The 22,346-nt window shown below is 36.9% G+C and overlaps 1 protein-coding gene and 1 non-coding gene across 15 annotated transcripts in view; one reads left to right on the forward strand and one right to left on the reverse strand.

Annotated features, from left to right (window-relative positions):
* CHL1 (cell adhesion molecule L1 like) overlaps positions 1-22,346 on the reverse strand; it is a 181,547-nt gene that overhangs the window by 94,835 nt on the left and 64,366 nt on the right. The window lies entirely within an intron of this gene.
* On the forward strand, positions 14,850-14,956 carry LOC116158398 (U6 spliceosomal RNA). Its single transcript, XR_004142703.1, has one exon. It is a non-coding gene; the product is annotated as a U6 spliceosomal RNA (small nuclear RNA).

Below are 22,346 nucleotides of genomic sequence, written 5' to 3' on the forward strand. Positions count from 1 at the left end.
TGACCAATTTATCTTTCTGAAACCCAGTCATAGTCTTGTCATTCCCCTGCTGAAACCCTCAAGGTAGTGGCTGTTGAACACTTGGTGTTAAAGTGGTCGGGTTGGGGGCGGGGGATGGGGGACGGATTAGCTCAATAGTAGACCATGTGCTTGGCATGCACAAGGTCCTGGGTTCGATCCCTAGTGCCTCCGTTAGAGGTAAGAAAAGATCTAGTCTCTCAATTGCAAGTATTGTTAACTATAATCACCGTGCTTTATATCAGATCCCCAAAGCTTATTCCCATTCTAACAGTAAGTTTGTACCCTTCGACCAACATTTCCCCATTGCATCCACACCTCAGCCCCACTTCTCTCCATTTCTTTGAGTTCAGCTTTCTTAGGTTCCACGTGTGAGAATAGACACACATTCAAATAAGAACAGTATTTGTCTTTCTGTGTCTAACTTACTTCAGTTAACATAATGCCACAATGTGTTACTTATTTACCTGGCTATTTTTCCTCCAAGCCTGAAAGCTCATCGGAACCAGGAATTCTGGCTCATTTATCCTCCTAGAGTGTCTGGCACATGGACGATTATTCAATAAATGTCAGCAGAATGAGTAAACTTGAACCATATACCAATTACATTATCCACTAAGACTTTACCCTTCTCATAATACCTAACCATGTTAAAGCAATCCACCACTGCACTGTTCCTACTACTTTCTAAAATATTACCATCTATTCAGAGACCTGTTCTGTACCATGCACCATGTTTAGGCTTTTGGATTCATTATCTGTGAGGTTAGTTTTGCATCCCTCTCCTTAGATTGTAAAGGTATTCGAGAGTAGGGACTGTTTTACTAATCTCTGTATCCACGTCAGCAGGAAGAAATTTTGGAAGATGGTGAATCAGCAGGTCTGCCATTCATTAACTCCCTGACCAAGGGACCAGCTCTCAGAAGTAAATAAGGTGACTCAGTCAAATCTCCAGGTAAACATGACAATGACAGATTTCCTGGCAAGTAAGTTAATGGTGCTGACTAGTGAGGGAGTCCTTATCCATGAAATGCCAACTGTCTAGCATTGCCTGTGGTAAACAACCCATAAGCTACGGTTAATGGGCCACAGTCTATTGAAAAAGGCTGTTACCTGAACATAAAATAGAGATATTTATGACCTAAATACTCCTTTGTATGAGTAAGGAGAATGGCACACACCCCTTACAGAACTCCTATGTGACACTGAGCCCCATGCATGCTTTCAGGCAGTAAGAAAGGACCTGGGGGCTTCACTGGAGGTCAAGTCCTTCTCCCTCAGGTAACCGTAAGGCACAGGAAGCAGGAAGGAGTCCTTGATCTCCAAAGTTCCCAAGTGCTTTCTTGGTGCATCAGAGCATGTATGGGGCTATTTTACATAAGGCTTCACCTGTGCCTCCTGAATACCTGTTCCTTTCAAATTATTAGGCAAGCTACATTTTGAGTCAGATCCCTGATTCATGTGATTCTGCTTGTAACAGTTTGACCCAGGTTATCCCAGCCTCCAATATGTATTTCCATTTTTAACATAATGGGCAGATATTCTGAGAGAGATTTCATTGGCTGTATCCAACCAGTATTCATATGCTGACAGACTGTTTCTTGCTGGGAGTTGTAACCACTGGAAACAGTGAAGAAGGTGGGTTGTGTACACGCCGATGGAAGTAACATGTTGGCTCAGGAGTCCATTAACATAATCACAGGTGATTATCAAGAGGGCCACCTAACACTCTCTACCTCTGGACCTTAGAGCTATACCAGACCTACAGAGTCAGTTTGTATTCTGAAGTCTAATCCAGCTCTATAATCACCAGCCCACTGAGATGGCCCAGATAACATTTCGTGCATCAGAGTAAAGAATTCACAATATTAAAATCAATTTGGTTTCCTGTTGTTAACTGAGGGTCTGTTTCTTCAGCCCCGCAGAGATGAGGCAAGAACGTAGCTCTCTTTGAAGCTAACAAAAGCTTAAGGTCAGATCATCTCCATGGGATACAAAGCAAACCCAGGCAGAAGTAACAGCCGAGTGATATTTGAAGTTTTCCATCAGAACAAGTGCTGCTGTAACAGACACCATTCATGCGTGATTGCGTAGAGCTCTGTTCTCTCTTCAGTGCCTAAAGTATTGTAGGATTTTAATATACAATGGTCTATCTTCTATTGATTAAAAACAGCACCGATCTTTGACAGTTGTTATTATAGTCGTTCCTACCATATTGAAAGGCATTTTTTAAGTCTGAAATCAATGTTACCCACAATTCTCACAGTATATTATGCCTCCTAATAATGCCAAAGTGTTCTACTTGGCAAAAAGAGCAAACGCAAAGGTGATGGTGATGATGGTAATTAGTGTCACTTCCATCTTCTTACCACGAATTAGTTTTCTGAACCCAGTGCACATCTTCTCCTCCCTGCACTTCCTGTCACTCACTCTGGCCCCCTCACTCCACCATGCACTTTACTGATGTAATGAGATGCACATATATTTACACAAACCTAAAAAAATCACGTGTACATTGGTTTAACTTATCTGCTGATTTAAGTCTATATTCCCCCCCCAAGTGTCTTTTGTTCATGATATGAACACAACTACTATGTGTCTGTATCCCACATCTTAAAAAAAAAAAAACTAACTTCCCACCCATTTTGTCCAGTTGTGGGCTCATGGGCTAAGGTGGGCACCCACAGCATCTAATCTCTCCAGGTCACTGTGATGGGTGAACATGTGACCCAAGTTTAAACAATGAAAATGATTCCCTGAGAATTTCCAAAACCTCTTTTCTTCTGTGGTCATGAATCTCTGAAAGCATAAGTCAGAAACTGCCAATAACCATGGTTCTAAATTCATGGAAAAGTCAATGGAAAAAAATGAAACATACAAAAAGAGAAGCAGAGACAGACATAAGAGACAAGTGAAAACATTCAAGTCCTTGGACCAGTATCTGTAACATCAAACTCACCCATATTTTCACATAGTTTTCATATGTGAAATAATAAATTCCATATTTTATAATAATGTGAGTTCAATTTTCATCACTTGCAAGATATCTACAAGAGATAAAATATCTACATACTGGAGTATAGGTCATAACTCAGTGATAGGTCAGGTGGAGTTTCCAGTTTAGGTAAAAATCAAGTAAGTATTTACTAATTAAGTAATTAAGTACATAACGGGATGCTAAAACGGAAATTTCAGCTGAGATACCAAAAGACCCAAGAAATACATTCCAAAGAATATGACAAATAAATCACAGCATTCACTAAGAAGGGGTCTAACCTCCTCATCACATCAAAGACATAAATGATGGAGAGCTGGACGGAAATCAGAGGAGTTTTTCTTTGTAGAAAGTTGTGATGCAATTCTGATTTCTACATCCCCCTGGGTAGGAGGCATGTTATGCTCAAACTCCAACCAAATGAGAAAGAATTGGAGTTAGCAGACGATTGTACAAATCTCCTTACAGTCACTGCTTAAAACATAAGCCTGGACCAGTGGAGCAGAGGATACCTCTTCACTAGATAAACAGTCTGACATTGGTAAGTAGCAAACAGTTAAGAGAAAAGGAAGCACAAAAGAAAAGCCACAGTCACCACTTGGCTTTATTGGCCCTTTCCATTTGCTGAGCAAATTGTGTTTAATTGGCCTTATAACACTTCCAAATCAAATTACATATCCAGAGGGAAAGCACTGATATTTCATTGTTTTAGAATAGGGCTGACATTTCACTTTATGTTGTTATTTAGGGACCCTGGTAGAGTTGAATAATTCAGAACAGAAGAAAAAGAGTTACTTTTGATGGGAAGAACTTGCCAGCCACAAAAATACACCTCTTTGGCGTAAGGATTATTTTAGGCTGATTATTTTTAAGAAACAGCAGACACAGGAGAAGCTCTGAAAACTGAGTAGAAGTCACTCTTTTGTAAGAGATATTTACATTTATGAGGGAAATCTCCATTTGCAAGAATGTCTCCCTTTCTGTACTGGGGAGAGAAGGTTGACTCTAAATCTCTAGAAACTCTTACTGATGGAGAAGGCAATGACTTAAATAGGCGTAACAACCTTACCCTTGTTCACTTGCCTTTTCCTGACCAAACCCCATAACTGGCCTCCTCTCCTAGTCCCCAGTATCTTTCTTTTGTCTTTGATGAAAAACGTTTTTAAGGTTATGACTTGGGACATTTCAGAGAGTTACTCAGTTTTCCCGGATCTCTCTCTCAGATACGGGAGATACACGTTATTAAACGCCTGTTTGTTTTTCTCCTTTCATCTCTTTTACGACAGGAGGGTCTCAGCCAGGAACCTAGCAGGGTGGAGGGAAAATTATTTTTCCTCCCCCACACTTTCAAAACACAAAACATTTGATAATTTTACATCCATGACCTCTTTCTTATCATGACTTCATGGTACTTTTTAATATGCTCTTTGTCATTGGTGGTGATATTAATTTTTTTTAAGTCTTACACATGTAAGTCCCATTCAACACTTTTGTCCATTAGTTAAAGGGCAAGTCGTGTTTAAGCAGCTGTGCCTTCTGTGGCTTTGGGGCACTAGAAATTCTGGCAATTAAATAATGTGTGCTCTGTGACTTCTTCCCTAGCCTTCTTGATATGGTACCCACTTATGTAAAGAAGGTAATTCTTCATGGACCTTTAGCTCCTTATCACTGTAATAGACCTGCTCAAGAAATGTGAAGTCCAGCTCTTACTCTAAGCCCTTGGGATCACTAAACTTTTGGGGTGGGGATTGGAAGGAAGTGTGTCCCTTGCAAACAGAACCATAATTACATAATTGGTGGAATCATAATTACAGCTCCAGCTACAACACTCAAAAAAGAAAGTGTTAAAAGGTGGGGGGAGAGAAGGCTCCAAATGGAGTCACTTTTGCTAGGCCATGCTTCCAAACCGGAGGGAGCTTAATATCTAACCAAACTGCAGCTTTGACCTCCCCTAGAAATGTAGTCCTTAACCGGTCGGTCAGGAATTTTCTGGTGAATATCAATGAGGTAACCTGTCACAGGGACCTTTCCATCCCCCAAAGGAAGATGAGAAAACCTGCCACAGAGACCCCATCCGTCCCCTATCAGTATGTTACCTAAGCCTCAAGTAATCGTTTTTGTTCATGATTCCTTGTCTTGCCTTTAAAACGTTTCCCTTTCTGTGGCTCCGCGGAGCTCCACTCTGCTCGCTGGATTGGATGCTACATGATTCATGAGTCGTTCACCGAAGCCAGTTAGTTCTTTACAATTGACTCAGTTCAATGTGTTTTTTTCATCATAAGAAAAAGGAAAAAAGTAAGAAGGGGAAAAAAAAACAGCCAAAGCTTCATCTATCTATAAATGATCATTTTAATAAGTACAATTATAATAAGTAATCTAAAATATCTTAGAACAGCATTATAGTATCTGGCACACAGTAAGCATTACATAAACTCAATAAAAAAAATAAGTTCATGACATTAACTCCATGCCAATTAGGCATATATTGTTATGCATTTTCAGGGTGAGTAGTTCAAAAGTTTAGTTATGGTCAACTTCACTTCTAAAGGTCAAGATGTGTTCTATTCTGGGATATGGTAAATCAAACTTATTAAGTTGATTTAATTATTAGTTCCTATTTGGCGTACTGACACTAATATATTAAATTCATATTCAGAAAAAAAAATATGCACCCCATATTCACTGCAGCATTATTTACAACAGCCACAATATGGAAACAATCTAAGTGTCCATCAATGGAGGAATGGATAAAGAAGCGTGGTATTTACACACAATGGAGTATTATCCAGCCATAAAAAGAAGGAAATCTTTCCTTTTATGACAACATGGATAGACCTCGAAAGCATAATGCTAACAGAATAATCCAGACAGAGAAGAACAAATACCATATGATCTCTATTATGTGTGGAATCTTAAAACAGCAAGAGCAACAGCAAGAAGAAGCTCACAGCTGACAGATAAGGAGAGCATGGACGAATGGATAAACCGGGGGTTTTGTTTTTAGTTTCAATACATTGAGTTTAAAAAAAAAAAAAAAGAATCATTTTTAAGGATTTAGTAAATGACTACCTTTCAAATCCAGTAACAATAGTGAACTTGGGGGAGAAAAAGAGAAAGAAAACGGAAGGGTTTCTCCTAGATGCCAAATACATTGTGATGAATCTTGGTATAATTTGGTTTTGGTCATTGTTTTTAGACTAATGGTCAAAGTGTAATCCTATTTTGCTTTTCTAAGCACATGGAGTTAAAATAATATTACATTATGAGTTACATGAGTAATGTGAGTTCAGATAAATGTCATCGTCTAGTTAAGTCAGTGGACTCAAAAATAACCTCCTTGATTCTAACGTTTACTGTTAAAAACCTTGCCCAGCCTTTCCCCCATACCAATGTTAGGAAGCACGGTGGAACACCATACATGAATGAAATCTTCAGGTCAGGGGGGCCTGGAGTCATCATTTGGAATCTGACAGGAGCACAGAGGTGAAAGATGAAGGGGATTAGCAGTCTGTCACCAAACATTAGAACTCATCTTGCCTGACCTCTGATTTCTCAGGAAGTTTTCCATATTTATGGTCTTTTGTTTGTTTTACCTTTGCTTCTTTTTTTTTTTTTCCAGAAAAAAAGCAGGGGGAAAGATCCAGCTAGTTCAGATAGCCAATCTATTTATTTTTCAGCTAAGCAAGGAAACTGCTTTCTTTTATGTTTTCTATCAGCATTTCTAAACTTTACTAATGCATCAACAATTCATTATTTAGAGGAAAGACAATATTGAGTTTATAAACTAACCTAAAGTACTTTGCTGTATCTATGTATTTTACATCCAAACAACCAATCAATACACATTTATTGGGTCTTATCATAAGCTCATAAGTCATGTTGATAAAAAAATCATTATAATGCACTAGTACTTTATTTAGGTAAGAATATCATTTCCCCCCCCAACAAGTGTTACCTCCTGGGATATAGTGAATCAAATTAATTATGTTGGCTATATTAATTTCCACTGTGGTACTGTAAACAGTGTTTCTAATATAAACGTTTTATATTTAGAAAATAATTTTTTAAAACAACGTACTGAATGAATGACTTTAAAAGATGACTATTTCCATAAGTAAAATAAGGACACGGTAGAAGCAAGCAAAACTTTGTGATTAAATATGTGCCTCAAAGATAAGCCCCTCAGTGCCTCAAAGATTAGGGTTCATTCAAGCATTTTCCCCGTTTGCAGTAATAACACAAGCTTTTACAGGCCCGACTTAAAGCATCTCTAATGAAAATGGTACGTCTGTCACTTAGATATGTTTACAAGACTTAATCTAGAGTCAGCATTTCTGGATTGTGAATTTGTATGAAACACCTTTATCGTTTCCAGAGCTTGTACAAAGCAGAAAATGCAATAAGGAATGACATGCAAATAACAGTTTGAACACTGATGAGAAATGCAAGCTGAATCATTGTCAGCTTTTCTGTCTCCTGTTTAATACTGGTATCACAATAAGAACTTGGATTCAAAAGTAAGTATAAATCCTGCCTCAGAAGGAGTATTTCCAAACATGTAAAGGTTTCGTAAGCTGAGCTGCAAGAGACAATTTTCGTGTTGTGAGGCTCTGCAGGACCAGCACAGTCAGCAGGATGTTAAAAATCCTTCTGCAATCGTATGTTAGTTAGCAAAGCTACTGGACTGGTCCAAGGCTCATTACTCTCGCTGACAATCATTTTGAAAAAGCATAGGAAGCATAGGCCAAACACTTCCAAGGCATCCAGTGCAAATATGGATCAGCCAATACTGAAAAAAGAAGAAAAAGGGATCCTTTAAAAATCTCCTCTTTCAAGAATAATTGTTCATCATTAATTGAAAAGAACACCGTTCAAAAAAAATTTCTTACTTGATTGATTAAGTAAACCAATTACTTATTTTGTAAGTGTGTATCAGTGGACTTAGACACTGTTCTAAGAAAGCCAAGTGGATGGCCAGAGTGACAGGGCTTCTTTCCACCACCAGAATATTTAATTCCCTCTGAGGAACAAAGAATAAAAAATAAAACCAAGTGCGGAGGGACATAGCTCAATGGTAGAGCACATGCTTAGCATACATGAGGTCCTTGGTTAAATCCCTAGTACCTTCATTAAAAAAAAAAAATTAAAAACATGAAATTGAACAAACAAAAAGATAAAAAATAAAAAAAACCCAAAAAATCAACATGAAGAAAATTTCATAGTTTATTCAATGTGTTTTGCAAGCGAACAAAACAATGAAAAGATGCAGGTAGAATATGTTCATGAAAATAAGGAATCAGAATTCAGCTACTGTGTCCAATACTATTATAAGTTTACATTTATGTTTTCAGGGGATAACAGATTCAAAAATCTTTCCCCTTTGTTAACTGCCAGATAGTGTTTCTTTTGTTAACCAATCTTTCCTTTTATCCTTGCATTAAGGGACCCATTAGTTTATTATTATATTTAAACATATGTATTTAACAGATGATCCCTGTTTTATAGCAGAAAGTCCTATATTAACGTGTTAAACTGTATAACATCACTTATAAATTAATCAAGATACTGATTACTATGTTATTAAAAATAATTAAAGTTGCCACCATAGGCAATATTTTTGCCTGTGGTTACAGCTCTGCTCACGTTACTGGCATTTGATGTTCACACTGATTCCGCAAAGTTCCCCTTACAAATGAGGGAAGGGGTTCATGCAATCCTTTAAGCATTAACTGAATGCCTACTATACTCAGGAATAGGACCAGGAGTTGGAAGGAGAGTGATGAAGACATGGCTCCTTCCTAAATTATATTGGTCAGGGATGACTAATTAGAATTTGTCACTCAATTAAGCAAATAAGGAACCGAGAGATGGAAGGAAATACTAAACCAAAGTCTTTCATTCGCTAATTCAGTGACTAAAGGGAACTATTTTCTCCTTTCTAACCTAAAAAGCATATGCAGGTGGCCCTCATTATTCTCAGAGTCTATATTTGCATATTAACTTAGTTACTAAAATTTATCTGTAGCCCCCAAATCAATACAGTACTTTTGCAGTCATTCACAAACATGTACAGAATATTAAAAATACTGAATCATCTAACATGGGTTTCCAGCTGCCTTGAACAAGGTGATTCTCTGCTTTCTTGTTGCAGTTCTCACACTGTAAGTGTCCTTTTCATGGTCTATTTAGGTTTTCTCATTTTTATGCTTTTTGTTGGTGATTTCACTATATAAAATACTTGCTAACTAAAATTATAGTGCTCGAGTGCTGTCTAGTGTTTCTAAGTGCAAGAAGGCTGTGACAAGCTTTGCAGGGAAAACACGTGTATTAGATAAGTGTCATTCAGGAATGAGTTATAGTGCTGTTGGCCCCAAGTTCAACATAAATGGTTAAACCATGTAAACCAAGCAAGGTGTCTTTAAACAAGAACATACATACAACAAGGTTATGTATAGATGGGATTCATGGAAATGCTGTGATCAGAGGCTCTAAGAAACCTAATGATGTGTTTCTCCCAGGGACAATGGTTCAGTATTCCATCAGCATTTGTGGCAATTCTATAGAATATAACTACCATAAATAATGAGAATCAGCTATGATTATTATTGTTTTCAGTTAGATTTTATAACATTGCTCATATTTTTACATTAGTTACAGGATAAAACCACTTATCTTAATCCACAGTAGAAGATAAAACCCAAACCGCCAAGGATTAAGTAACCAATTATCCACAATTACATTCACAAAATCAAGTATGATATTAAGTTTTCAAGTCTTTAAGGTAAAAAGCAATGAACTTGCAACAAGCGCCTTTTCATCTCTAAAGTATTATAGAAACTTTGTTCCACAACCCTGAAAAAATGACTTAAGAAGACCAAGAAATTAAAGCAAAATAAATGATGCCTATATGTATGTATGTTTGTTTTGTTTTGCTTGAATTCTAGGCCCAGTTCACACATTTTCCCCTAGGTTGCACTTCAGTGTCATCTGATACACTTTCCAATGGAAGGGATAGCAATGAAAAGTATTCAAAACAATGGAATAGGGAAACATAAGTAATCTAAAATACTTCTCAGTTTCACAGTTAAGCTTGTCCCAAGCTATTTTTAATAATCTGTATTTCTGTGTAAAGATGGTGTTCATGATCATGTTGATTTAAGAAAATCTTAAGGTCCACCCCCGTGAACAAAGCCTGCCATACAGAGCATGCAAAGATGGAAGACACCCCCCTCCAGACACACACACACGTGCCATTTGTCGGGCAAATGCTGAGAGCCTTGACCAGTAGAGGTGTGGGGTTGGCAGGGAACCACTCAATCCTTCTATGCGGCCCCCTCTGGCGACAAACAGCATTTGTGAAACAGCAGTATGGGGGTCAGGGTAAAATCTGTGGCAATGGAACAGTGCCAAAAAATAGACTCAGAAGAGCAGTAAGTCTGTAAACTTGACCTCATTAGCAGCAAACAGTAACCAGTTGCTAATTACCTTATGGCTATGTGGTAAACTGAATATGGGTGTATGTAAATTATACATGCTTGTATATCAATTCTGTATGTGTGTGCATAAACCGGGTCTGTGTCCTGCACCTAAAATTTGAAAATATTTAATATGATGATGTGAGTTAGGGAAAGAAGATACTAGATGAACCAACATCCTTTAATGGAAATGAAGGTTAAATCTTAAAGTAGTGACAAAATTTCTGGTGGAAAATACACTGAATGTATTAAGTATATTGGCTTAGGACAAGATAATTCCATCAGAATCGAAGTAAAGTAAAGCTAGCTAGCTAAAAGATACCTATAAGGAATATATCTATGTAGAAACAGAAAAAAAAAAAAAGACGGTTTTAGTTTATCTGGCACTCGAAGGCACATCATGATAAATAGGATGCTGTCAGTAAACTAAAATTTCTTGTTAAATCTGGCTTAGTCCCATGTACTTTAAATATAACCTAAAGGATCAGTTATATCAAAAACCAGCACTTATAATCTCTGCAGAAAAAGTTTTAGGATAGATTCTAAGATTACCAAGAGAAGTTTCCCTCATCTTCCCCAAAGTGCAGTAGTATTGCAACAAATAACTACAAAGCCACATGTCTTCAGTGTCTCAGAACAAATTAACGTAAGAGAAAGTGAGAAAACAATTCAAGATATAAGTCTACCACGTGGCAATTACAGTTTGAAGGAAAAGAAAAGATCTTCAACATCTAATACACAGAGTGCCGATGATTGCCACGCACAGAGCTAGCTTCCAGGGACAGAGTGATCAAGACAGACTGCATCACTGTCCTATGGGAATATACATTCTCATGATTGCAAAGAGAAATACAAATCAAACAATTAATGGTCATGGTAAGTGCCATGCAAAAGACAAACTGGGTGATGTAACTGAGAACAGGGTGGGCGTGGACATTTCAGGGGGCTTGAGAGAGGTCCTCCTTGGATTATCTAACTTGCAACCAGAATTCTGAAAATGGGGGTAATGAATTTTATGATACTCATTGTGAATTTTGTTCATTTGTTGCTCATTATTATAATTCTGCTCGATTCTGAGTGTAAGGAGAAAGAAACCGCCAAAGAGAAACATAATGGGGAAAATGAAATAAGTCATTCCAAGTCCAAAAACACAGCTCCCTCTCACTGCAACCGTTTTGCCTCCCTATCTCAAGCACCAGTGCAGTGTCCCATAGGTTTGTAATTAACAGTGACCACAAATGCAAAACAAAAAACAAACAAAATCCCGGCTTTCTGTTGTTGCTATTTTTGTTAAATTATTTCTGGAGGAAATAAATTGCTAGTAACAAAGCTGTTATTTACCAAGTCGTGGCTATGTTAGATGCATGCTATGTATAGTATGTCATTAAATCCTTACAACTCAAAAAGACAAGAAATGTTATTATCTCCATTTTGCAATTGAGTAAACTGAGATAGAGTCTAAATAATTCTTCTGTGATTACACAGCTGTGGAGGAGTCGGGCTGGGACTCCAGAGCACACTTGGACCTGTCAGATTGTGGTTGTTAATACCATACTAGAAAGCAGAATTAAGGAAAGAACTGAAATGATTATCTTCTCTGGCTCCCTTTATTCATCCAATCACATTCCCACTGACTACCCTGAATTTTGTACTCAAGTACTTAATTGCAGGATAAAAATATACTTGTCTTCCTTTGTGACACTAGTTTTACAAGCCAATGATATCTGTAGAGGAAACAGTCAGAGAGATTTCATCAGACTTCACCGAAATGCCCGTCATCCAGCTGCAATCATATCTTCCTCACATAAGAACTATCTTATTTATAGTTTACATTTCTCTTTTATAGAATTCCACATTTCATCAAGATGCTTGTCTGGCAGCTCCAGTTTTGACTTGATCCAACGTGTAGCATAAAAGGTGAAGAAGTCATAATGAAATCATTATTCTAATTAATATTTCAATCCTGCTTCAAACAGCCTTTTACTTCCGATAGATAAACCAGCTTGTAAAAGGCAAGCATATGCCAAATGGTTTATCTAGGGTTCCCACTTATACAGGAAACATGAGCATAAAAATCAGACTATAGTATCGTGTTTGGTCAAAGAATGACAAAATAAGTTCTCCAATATTTTAAACTTAATTTCATTATCGACACCAATGCAATTATAAATCAATCAGCATACTCAGAAGTTCATATTTTTCTATTACCATAACTATACATAAATACCTAATGGATGAGCCAGTTTATTCACAGTTATGCTTACCTTAAAATGGTTATCTCAGCTCAACTGAAATCTATACAACAATAATGTTAATTTTAATTCTGATTAATGTTTTGGGTTTAATGAGGTTAAAGAGAGATGCTGTTCTCAAGATAAACATTGTTTCTCTGCTTTCTTTTAAATGTATCAGGCCAGGGTTTTCTTTTAGCAGATTTCTCTGATCACTCCCATCCCCTTAGTGATATATAATGTCATGAAGGTAGAAATCATGTTTGTCATGTTCTCTGAATAATTTCTAGCTTTTGTCACAGAAGATGTTTTAAGGTCTGCATATCTCATGCATGCTTTTTAATGGCCTAGTTTCCATGGCATTGTCACGAGAGTGGATACCTTTTCATGGTTAGGACTATACATCCTCATTTAAAAATTAGCCAGACTTTTCAATTAATTTGGTTCAGTTCCCAGTAATTTCCATACAAACATTCCCGTGTTGTTCACATGTATAGATGAGTCAATATGCCAGCCAATGATCATCTCCTTACACGCCTAACACAAACTTTATATAGATAAGCCAGCATGAATAGTTCATTCACATCTTTGTTTTGTGGTCCTCATACTACTCAGGTCTCACATTAAATGTCACCTCAGAGTGTCCTTTTTAGTCCACTAATCTGATGAAACCTATCATCCCCTCACGATTTCCCGCTTTATTATCGACAGAACACTTACTGGTGATGTCTTTAGTTACTTATTCATTGTTTATTTTCTTTATGGTTCTAATGAAAGCCAGGAGGCTCCATAAGGACAGGGATTTATATTTGACCTCCGCATCCCCACTGCCTAGCCAGGTACTTGGTGCATAAGAGGTACGCAATAGATGCTTGTTGAATGATACAGGAGTGGATGAATCAATGAGTAAGAGAATGCGTATCTGGGAAAGAAATACGGAAACACATTCATCCATCCAATGAACACCCCATCATTGGTCATTGTTAAACATTGATTTTTAGGAACACGTATATTAAGATAAAAGAAGACAGAATGCTTTTACTACCATTGGTTCTCTACTAAGGGGAGAGGGAGGATTTTTTCCTACACAGGATATTTCACAATATGTGGACTTGTTTTTAGTTATCACAACTAAGAGGGTAATACTGGTATCTGTTGAGAGGCCAGGGACGCTGACACTAAGCGTCCAACATTGCACAGGATACGCCTCTACAAAAAAGAATTACCCAGCCCCAAATTTTAATAATGCCAACATTTTATATTATTCTCCATTCCTCTTAAGAATTTAACTCAGTACATATTTATTAGACAACTATCATATGCTAATATCAAATTGAATACCTCTGAAGAAAAACACATGTTATAGATGGATTACAGATAGATTGACTGACAGATGGTTGACTTGTTAGATGGATGGATAGAAGAATATATGGATAGATAAATGGGTACTTTCCAGAGAGATACATGCACACATAAACAAAACAATAGCAGTCACAACACTCCATGTAAGACTAAAACAAACCATACGTAATTGCTAATTGCAACACATTTATATTCTTGCTGTCATCTTACTGTATCTCCACAGAGCTTGTTCTTTTTAACCGTAAAATATTGGATTGCATAAAAAGGTACACATGAATTTGAGGAGAGACTACATGGTCATTCTGGCATTAAATGCTAATGATATTTGTGAACAGATTGGCTGTGTCTAAGTGAGACGTGATCACTGATTTTTAGTTAAGTGTCTCGTGAAGTAAATATAATAGTGTCTTCTTCAAAGGCATGTGTCTCTTTCTCATAAATGAGAATCAAACTGTGTCAAGTGAGAAGTATATTAACTATATAGATGGAATAACTCTGTATATGACGAGGTAGAAATTCAGAATCTAAAGAGTTTGAGCAGAGGGTTTTAGAAAACAAATACCCAAATAGTGGGGGTTATACTTAGATTCCTGGACAGAAAATAAAAAGTGTTTCCTTGGAGGTGCTAATTTTAGATCGCATGACCCATAGATTAGGTTAGAAGTAGCAAAGGCAGATTTATATAAAGACAGATTTATATAAAGACAGACAGTAGAGGTAGCTTCCTCCAAGTTTTCCTCATGTCTATACAGTATGGCGGGATCCATTGTGCACACTTTGGCAGCACATATACTAAAATGGAAATTATACAGAGAAGATTATTATGGCTCCTCTGTAAGGATGACATGCAAATTTATGAAGTCTTCTACATATTTCAGTGGGCTGACATACTCAAAGTGCTGATGATAAACCCCAAACTTTATGTCCATCAAAACAATTCTTCAAAATTAAGGAGAAACTCAACAAAAACTCAAAGAATGTGTTGCCAGCAGATGTGCCCTACAAGAAATGTTAACGTGAGTCCTTCAAGCTGAAATGAAAGGACACGACATTAATTTGAAGTTACACAAGGAAATAAAGAGCATCAGAAAAGGAAAATATAAAAGACATTATATATGTATTTTTATAACTTTCTTTCTCCTGATTAAAAGATAATGTCATAAAGCAATAATTATAAAAACTGTACTGATGAGCTTACACGGTATAAAGATGTGATTTGTATGACAATAACAGCACAAAGGAGAGAGGAGGTAACAGGAATATATTGGGACAAAGGTTCTGTCAACTATTATTAAGTTAGTATTAATCTGATAGATTGTTCTAGGTAAGATAATAATTGTAATCTCAGGGCAACTACAAACAAGGTAATAGTTAAAATACAGAAAAAGAAACAGCAAGGAAAGTAAAATGATACACTAGCAAATATTTATTTAAAATAAAAGGAGGCAGTAAGGGAGGAAAAGAGAAACAAAAAGTATAGACATACAGAAAAAAATAGCAAAATGTTAGATACCAATTCTACTGTAACAGTAATTATATTAAATGTAAATAGATTGAGCACTCTAATTAAAAAGCAGAGACTGGCATTAGAGTTTAAAGAAAAAGATCCAACTTTATGCTGTCCAGAAGTGTAATCTTTATATTCAAAGATGCTTATAGATTGAAAGTAAAAGGAAGGAAAAATATGTACCTTGAAAAAAGTAACCAAAACAGATCTTGGGTGGCTATACTACCATTAGACAAAATAGAATTTAAGAAAAACATTGTTACTAGAGACAAACAGGGACATTTTATAATGATAACAAGTCAATCCTTCAGAAGATATAACAATTATAAACGTAAACATACCTGAAAACATGGCCCCCAAATACACAAGATCAAAAACTGACAGAAATGAAGGGAGCAATAGTCAATTCAACAATAATAGTTGGAGACTTCAATACCTCATTTTCAATAATTAATAAAACAACCAGGCAAAAAGATCAACAAGAAAATTGAAGATCCAGAGGTTTCCATGTGTTTCTGTGGGAGGACACAGGAATAGCTGAATAGAAAACCACGGAGCCACTATACCAAAATGGAGCAGATTGGTATTGAGTTCTCCAAGAAAACAGCATCAACAGGATATGCTATGCAGATACACAGACATGGTAAGATTTATTTTAAGAAATTGGCTCACAGAATTGTGGGCCTTCTTAAATCCAAAATGTGCTGAGTAAGCTAAGAGGCTGGAAACTCAGGAAAAAGTGGCCATTTGAGTCCAAAGGCTGTCTTCTGGCAGATTTCCTTTTTTAGAGAAAGACAGATTCTGTTCTAGTAAAGCCTCAACCAATTGTAAGAGGTCCACTCACATGGTAGAGGCCAATGTGCTTTACTCAAAGTCCACCAATTTAAATTTTAACCTCATCCAAAAAATACCTTCACAAAATTATCTAGAATAATGTTTGACCAAATTTCAGGACACTGGGGCCTAGCCAAGTTGACACAAAGTTAACCATTACAGGACCACTGATGAGTTGGATAAGCGCTGTGGTTTCCACTCAGAAGGGCCTGGCACAATGCACCTCTGTTAGCATAACTGATGCTTTCTTGGGCCCCTCCATTTTCCCCACATTTTCTCCTGTCCTTCCTCTGATCCTACCCAGGACTGTACTGTGAAGTGACCCTCTTCTGTCATTAAGGGTTTTGTAGTTAACAGATATTGCTTAATAATCACTAGGACCAGGTGGCCTCTATGCCCTGTTCATTCTGGTAGTCCCTAAATGATGAAAAGTTTTGCTGACCTACTCCCCGCTCCCACAAGACTAGGTCCCCATTCATAAATCTTGACTTAGGAATGCACGTCCTGTTTCCAAGCACCTATCCCCATACCCTGGGCTAACTAGAAAATTGTTCCAGTGGCCCCTCGGCAGTGTGGGGTGAAGCTCCAGATTCTTCCAAGTCTTTGTCCACCCAATCCCACTGTGTGAATAAGCTGCTCTTTAATAAAATGCCTGCCTTGTTTTTCAGTCTTAAGATGCCTTCTCAGTTTGGTGGGCACTTCTCCTTTCCTCTGTCCTCCAACACACCACTAACGAGACCGGAGATGGATGGCCAAAACCAGAAGATTTCTGGGCCCTGGTACTGCAGAACTGGCCTGTTGACAGTTCTACCAACTTCACAGTTTACATGAGGCTGGGGTGGTGGTCATGACTGGGTGACTTAGACCTTAGATACTAATGTCAGAGCACGATGGTGAAAGCAAGCAAGGAACCAGAAGACAGCACAAGCCTGACCACTTGGATGTGAGCCCCTTTCCAGTGCACACTTAGAGTCACGTAAATTGCCAGGCTCCTAGGCAGTTTCTTGGGGGAACAGAAGTAGAAAAAGGAGTACCTCTCTCAAATACTGAACAATTACTACAGAGACTAAGTTACTCAAACAATCGCAACGTTCTGCAACCTGAACATTATTGAAATTCTGGCCTGGATAATTCTTCGTCATGGGGAGATAACCTGTGTGTTGTAAAATGTTCAGGAGAAACACTTACCTCTCTATCCATGGAGACCAGTATCACCCTTTCCTTCCCCCAGGTTGTAACAATCAAAAATATCTCCAGACATTGTCAGGTGTTCCCAAGGAGCAAAATCACTCCAGATGAGAACCACTGGGTTACAGGACATGATGTCTTAATACTAAAATTCTCTAGCCAGCAGTTTTATGTGAAATATATATATATATATAGTGTGTGTGGGTGTGGGTGTGGGTGTGTGTGCACTGACAGGGGTGAGGGGACACACTTACTAATAGTTGACTCCTAAAACCAGGGAGCAAAGATTGCCATCTATTACCCATCTATCTATTTTCTTTTTAAGAAAAGAGCACTTATTAAACTAGCCATCGACCAGCACACAAAAGCTCTTGTAGTTCATCTGCTTGCCCTTCACTGACCCCTCCTAGAAAAGGTGATTCAGTTGACTGTAGTCAAGGTGACGGTTTATAGTGGTGTAAGCTCCAGACTCTTTCCTCTTGTGCCCATTTTTGAATGTTTGACTCAAAACAGATTCAGCTCATTTTTCTCAGACCCTGCTCATATGTGATAAAAATACCAGAAGCAGTTGTGAAAGCAGCTTTATCAGTAATGAAAAGTTCATCATTTTCATTCTTATCTAAGTTATTCTGTAGGTCCTCCAGTTTGTTGTCAGTGATAAAATGATTTGCCATAGATTATTTTCTTCTTTTAAGAAGACTGGTTTTCAATTTTCTTGACAAATTTCATTTGAAAATGGTTTAGATACCATCCATGTCAACATGACCCAGTCTCTTTAAAAAATCCTCAAAATCTCCCATTCTTTTATCTACAAACTATCATCACTATTGCTGAAATTAAAATAAGTATCTTAGTCTACCAATAACATTTTAAAATGTGTTTTATTTTCAAATTTTATCTTGATCCTGATTTAAAGATATTCCAATAAGACCCATGTAGCACCAGTATAGACCTCTTTTTATTTCTCTTTTGTCTAGTGGAAATCTGATTTTATCGTAACATAATCAAAATCTGCAGTTTAGGAAAAAACACTGAACGATGTGAAAAAAAGGAGTATATTTTCATGTAATGGTTTCATAGTCAGTATGAAAAAAAAATTGCTTGCCAAGTAAAGGCATTAACACATTTTCAAGGGAATTCTCAAGTGCATTTTTTTCCCTTGGCTCAGCATTTCATTTTTACAGCATCTATTAATCAAGTCTAAGCAGGCTTTAAATCTTCAATCCTTACTTCTGATTATTTCACAATTGCTGCCCTCTTCTCCTTGTGTCTGTAGTACTGCCTTCCTCTTTCTCCATTGTTCTAATTCAGCTCTTGGCTCTGCTCCTTCAATCATCCCAACTCTACTATCATTTGAGAACAGCAGACGTCAATTTTGAACACCATACAAAGACTAATGTTTATACTTTCAAAGGGAATTCACTGAATAATAAAGACCACTTAAGGAATACCAGGAAAAAACTGATCACTCCTGAATTCAGAGCAACCAGTCCAGATGGGAGAGCGCAAAAAGGAGAAAGATGACAGAATTCATCTTTGTTATTTATTGTATTTGAATATTAAAACTCACAGAATCTAAGAAGCATTTAACTCAATCAAGAAAAGAGACCAGCTATAAAAAACAGTTCCCCCTAAATTAAAATAAACCTTTTAAGAAGCTAAAGGTAGGTAAAAAGATATATAAAAATTTAAAAAAAAATAGTATGGTGATAAAAGGAATCAGGTATCTTTTTCACTGAGAAAACATTAGATCACCTTTTTTTTTTTTTTTTTTTTTTTTTTTACTATTTCACTAAAGTGAAAAAACCACGAGTAAGTGATTGGCTATTTTCTTCTCTGTCCTCATTCTTAAAAGTAACCGTAACATTGCTAAGGATCTAAAGGCTAAATATCATTAATCTCTTTTTCTCTAATCCTTGTCATAAATTCTGAATGTTATTATTCCACAGGTTCACTTTATGCATTTTCCTATAAGACTGCTAAGATCTGGGCATGAGAAATCCACAGAGAAATCAGAGCAATCCCAACTTGCTTGAAACCATTTACAAGCCAAGGACAAATTCCTATCTGGAGCTCAAGCTTCCCTGAACTTTTCTTCCACGAGACTCAAAATATCATTTCTTGCTTTGTTCCTATCCTTGATAGAGTTCAGATACTAAAACATTACTTCCTGTCTGAGATTTGCAGACTACCATTCAAAATGATATTAAATACTTTTACTGAATGACCATGCATGTCCCTCTGCAAGCAAATGGTCCATTCCTTAGGTCCAATATACCAAATCTACCATTATGCTTCTTGAAGTGACAGTAAATTGCTTTCAAATGCAACCTCTACTTATCATTTTTATGGATATTATAAAACAAGCAGTAAATCAAAGAGGAAAACAGGTTAATTTTATGCCAATCATGAAACCTGGTGACAGGTGTTGCCATATGTTGCGACAAGTTCTCTCGGCCACGGGTCATCGCTTTGAAAGGAACTAACGAATGGTATGCAGTCCTGTGACACACGGAAAGGCCCCCTGGGAGCTCATGCAAAGTCTCATGACGGGTATGAAATTAACTCATGGCATCATGGTATTTTCCAAACATGACAGCTCCCAGATCAGTTGCCACTTAGCGCAGTGGGGACTGTGGGGGGAACTTCGACATCTAGTAAGTGATTTCAGTGGAATCTCCTGGGGGCCATAAGAAAAGCCATCTCCAGAGAGAATGTCTAGAAAGGTTAAAATCATAGAAGGCAGTGGTCAAATACATTAGGTAGGCAAAATAACTCTGTTTTGGATAGTCTGGTAATTTTAATTTGCTTCTTGGACTCATTTCCACAGAAGATGAATAAAGTATTCAGTATTATCATTCTGAAGACTCTTTCTTTCTTCTGAATTAGAACAAGAGTTTCAGTCATGAGTTGAGGAAGCACTGAAGCGACCACGCTTCTTCCCAATACACATATGCAAGTGTGAGCACACACGCACACACACACACACACACACACACACACACACCAGAGCTCTGCCACATGAAGTAAAATGCAACCGACCATACTGCAACTAAATTTTATGTTGCATGCCCAAATGTAAAAACTCTCAACAGAAGCAGCAAAGCATCTTCTTACAGAAAAGATGTTAAAGAGCAAAGCAAAACATTTGCATCATGTAATAAATGAATGTGTCACAGGCTTACTTTACTGACTTCTGAGTTAATTCTCATTCCTATGTCAATTCCAAAACTCATGTCAAAGATAATGAGAGGAAATGGGCAAACAGAGAAAAAGAACTAGCAGCAGATTGAGAAGCGTTTAGAAATAAAATAACCTAAACAAGGTATTTATTTGCTTTGAATTCCTAATATTTTAAAAAAAATGCAAGTTCTGAATTCCACTTTTTTGCCTAATTTTCACAGTATACGGTAAGAGAAATAAATCATAGACATAGTGACTATAGTTAGAAATGCAAGTGATTTTTAGTCCTGATTGTATAAAAGTAACCTATGAATATGAATGTGGTAGAGAATGAAAAGTATCATAGGATTCAATGCCATGTTCTTCTGCCAACAGGCAAATTAAGTGTATTAATGTTATTTGTGTATACAGTTACAGACAATTAAATTCTAGTTTCACAATCTGGGCACTAATGACTATTTCTTGGTTCTTTATTTTAATTTTTAAATATAAATTTTCCTCAGAAGTCCTTTATGATCCTAGCATGCGGACATTACCATTTAATTCTATGACTGGGAATACCTTAATTATCAAATAATATCCAAGCAGATGTTTAATAAATTTTAAGATCAGTAAGCATTTAGCATATATTACGAATGATTTCCTGTAATGACCATGTATGTAACAAACACTATATAACACATACTATGTGCCAGGGACTATTCTAAGAACTTTATAAGTAATTCATTTAATCTTAATAATAGCAATCCTGTGGAGTAGGTACTATTATTATCTCCAACTTTCAGATGAGATTAACATGGATACAGAGAAGATAAGTCATTTTAACAAGTCTGCAGCTAATAGTGGAATACTCTGGAACTGAACCAGAATCCACACTGTTAACCTGCATGCCATGATACCATGGAAGTCATTCTCAGATTAGTTTACAACAACCTATTCAGTCGTGAAGTTTTCCCTGGAACTTAAGTTCTTCTCACTACTGCATCTTTCTTAAACCTCACGGTCTAAGATAGTCATTGGATTCTGTTAATTATAACTACACCACCAACTTTATGAAACACCAAGTTTCTTCCCAACAGGCTCAATTGTTCCCCATCCCTAGCCCAATCCCACGAGAAACAAGTCTCTGAAGGAAGACTAACAACGTAAATGCTTTAAAGACTCCAGCCTACAGAACTCAAGATGATTCATTCAACATATTTTTATTGAGTGTCTACAATGTATACATCTTATTTATTACACCCATTAGAGTCATGAATTTAAAAGACATGATCTTTACCTTCACATTTTATTTTGGTGAGGAAAATGTATATTAAAGTAATCATGACAATGAATATATAATTTATTTTTAAATAATTTTTAAAAGAATGGTATAAATAGGTGATTTAGACTTCAGAGCCCAGCACGTCTTCAATTTCAACTCCTCTGATTACTAGTTTTTAGAACATGAATTGCTTTCTTAAACTTTCACAGTTTTCTCATCTACTGAAAGGGAGTAACAGTGTTTTAAGAATTAAATGAAATAAAATATAAAATGCTTAGAAAATTGCTTG

Source organism: Camelus dromedarius, chromosome 17, assembly GCF_036321535.1.
Source record: "Camelus dromedarius isolate mCamDro1 chromosome 17, mCamDro1.pat, whole genome shotgun sequence".
NCBI lineage: Eukaryota > Metazoa > Chordata > Mammalia > Artiodactyla > Camelidae > Camelus > Camelus dromedarius.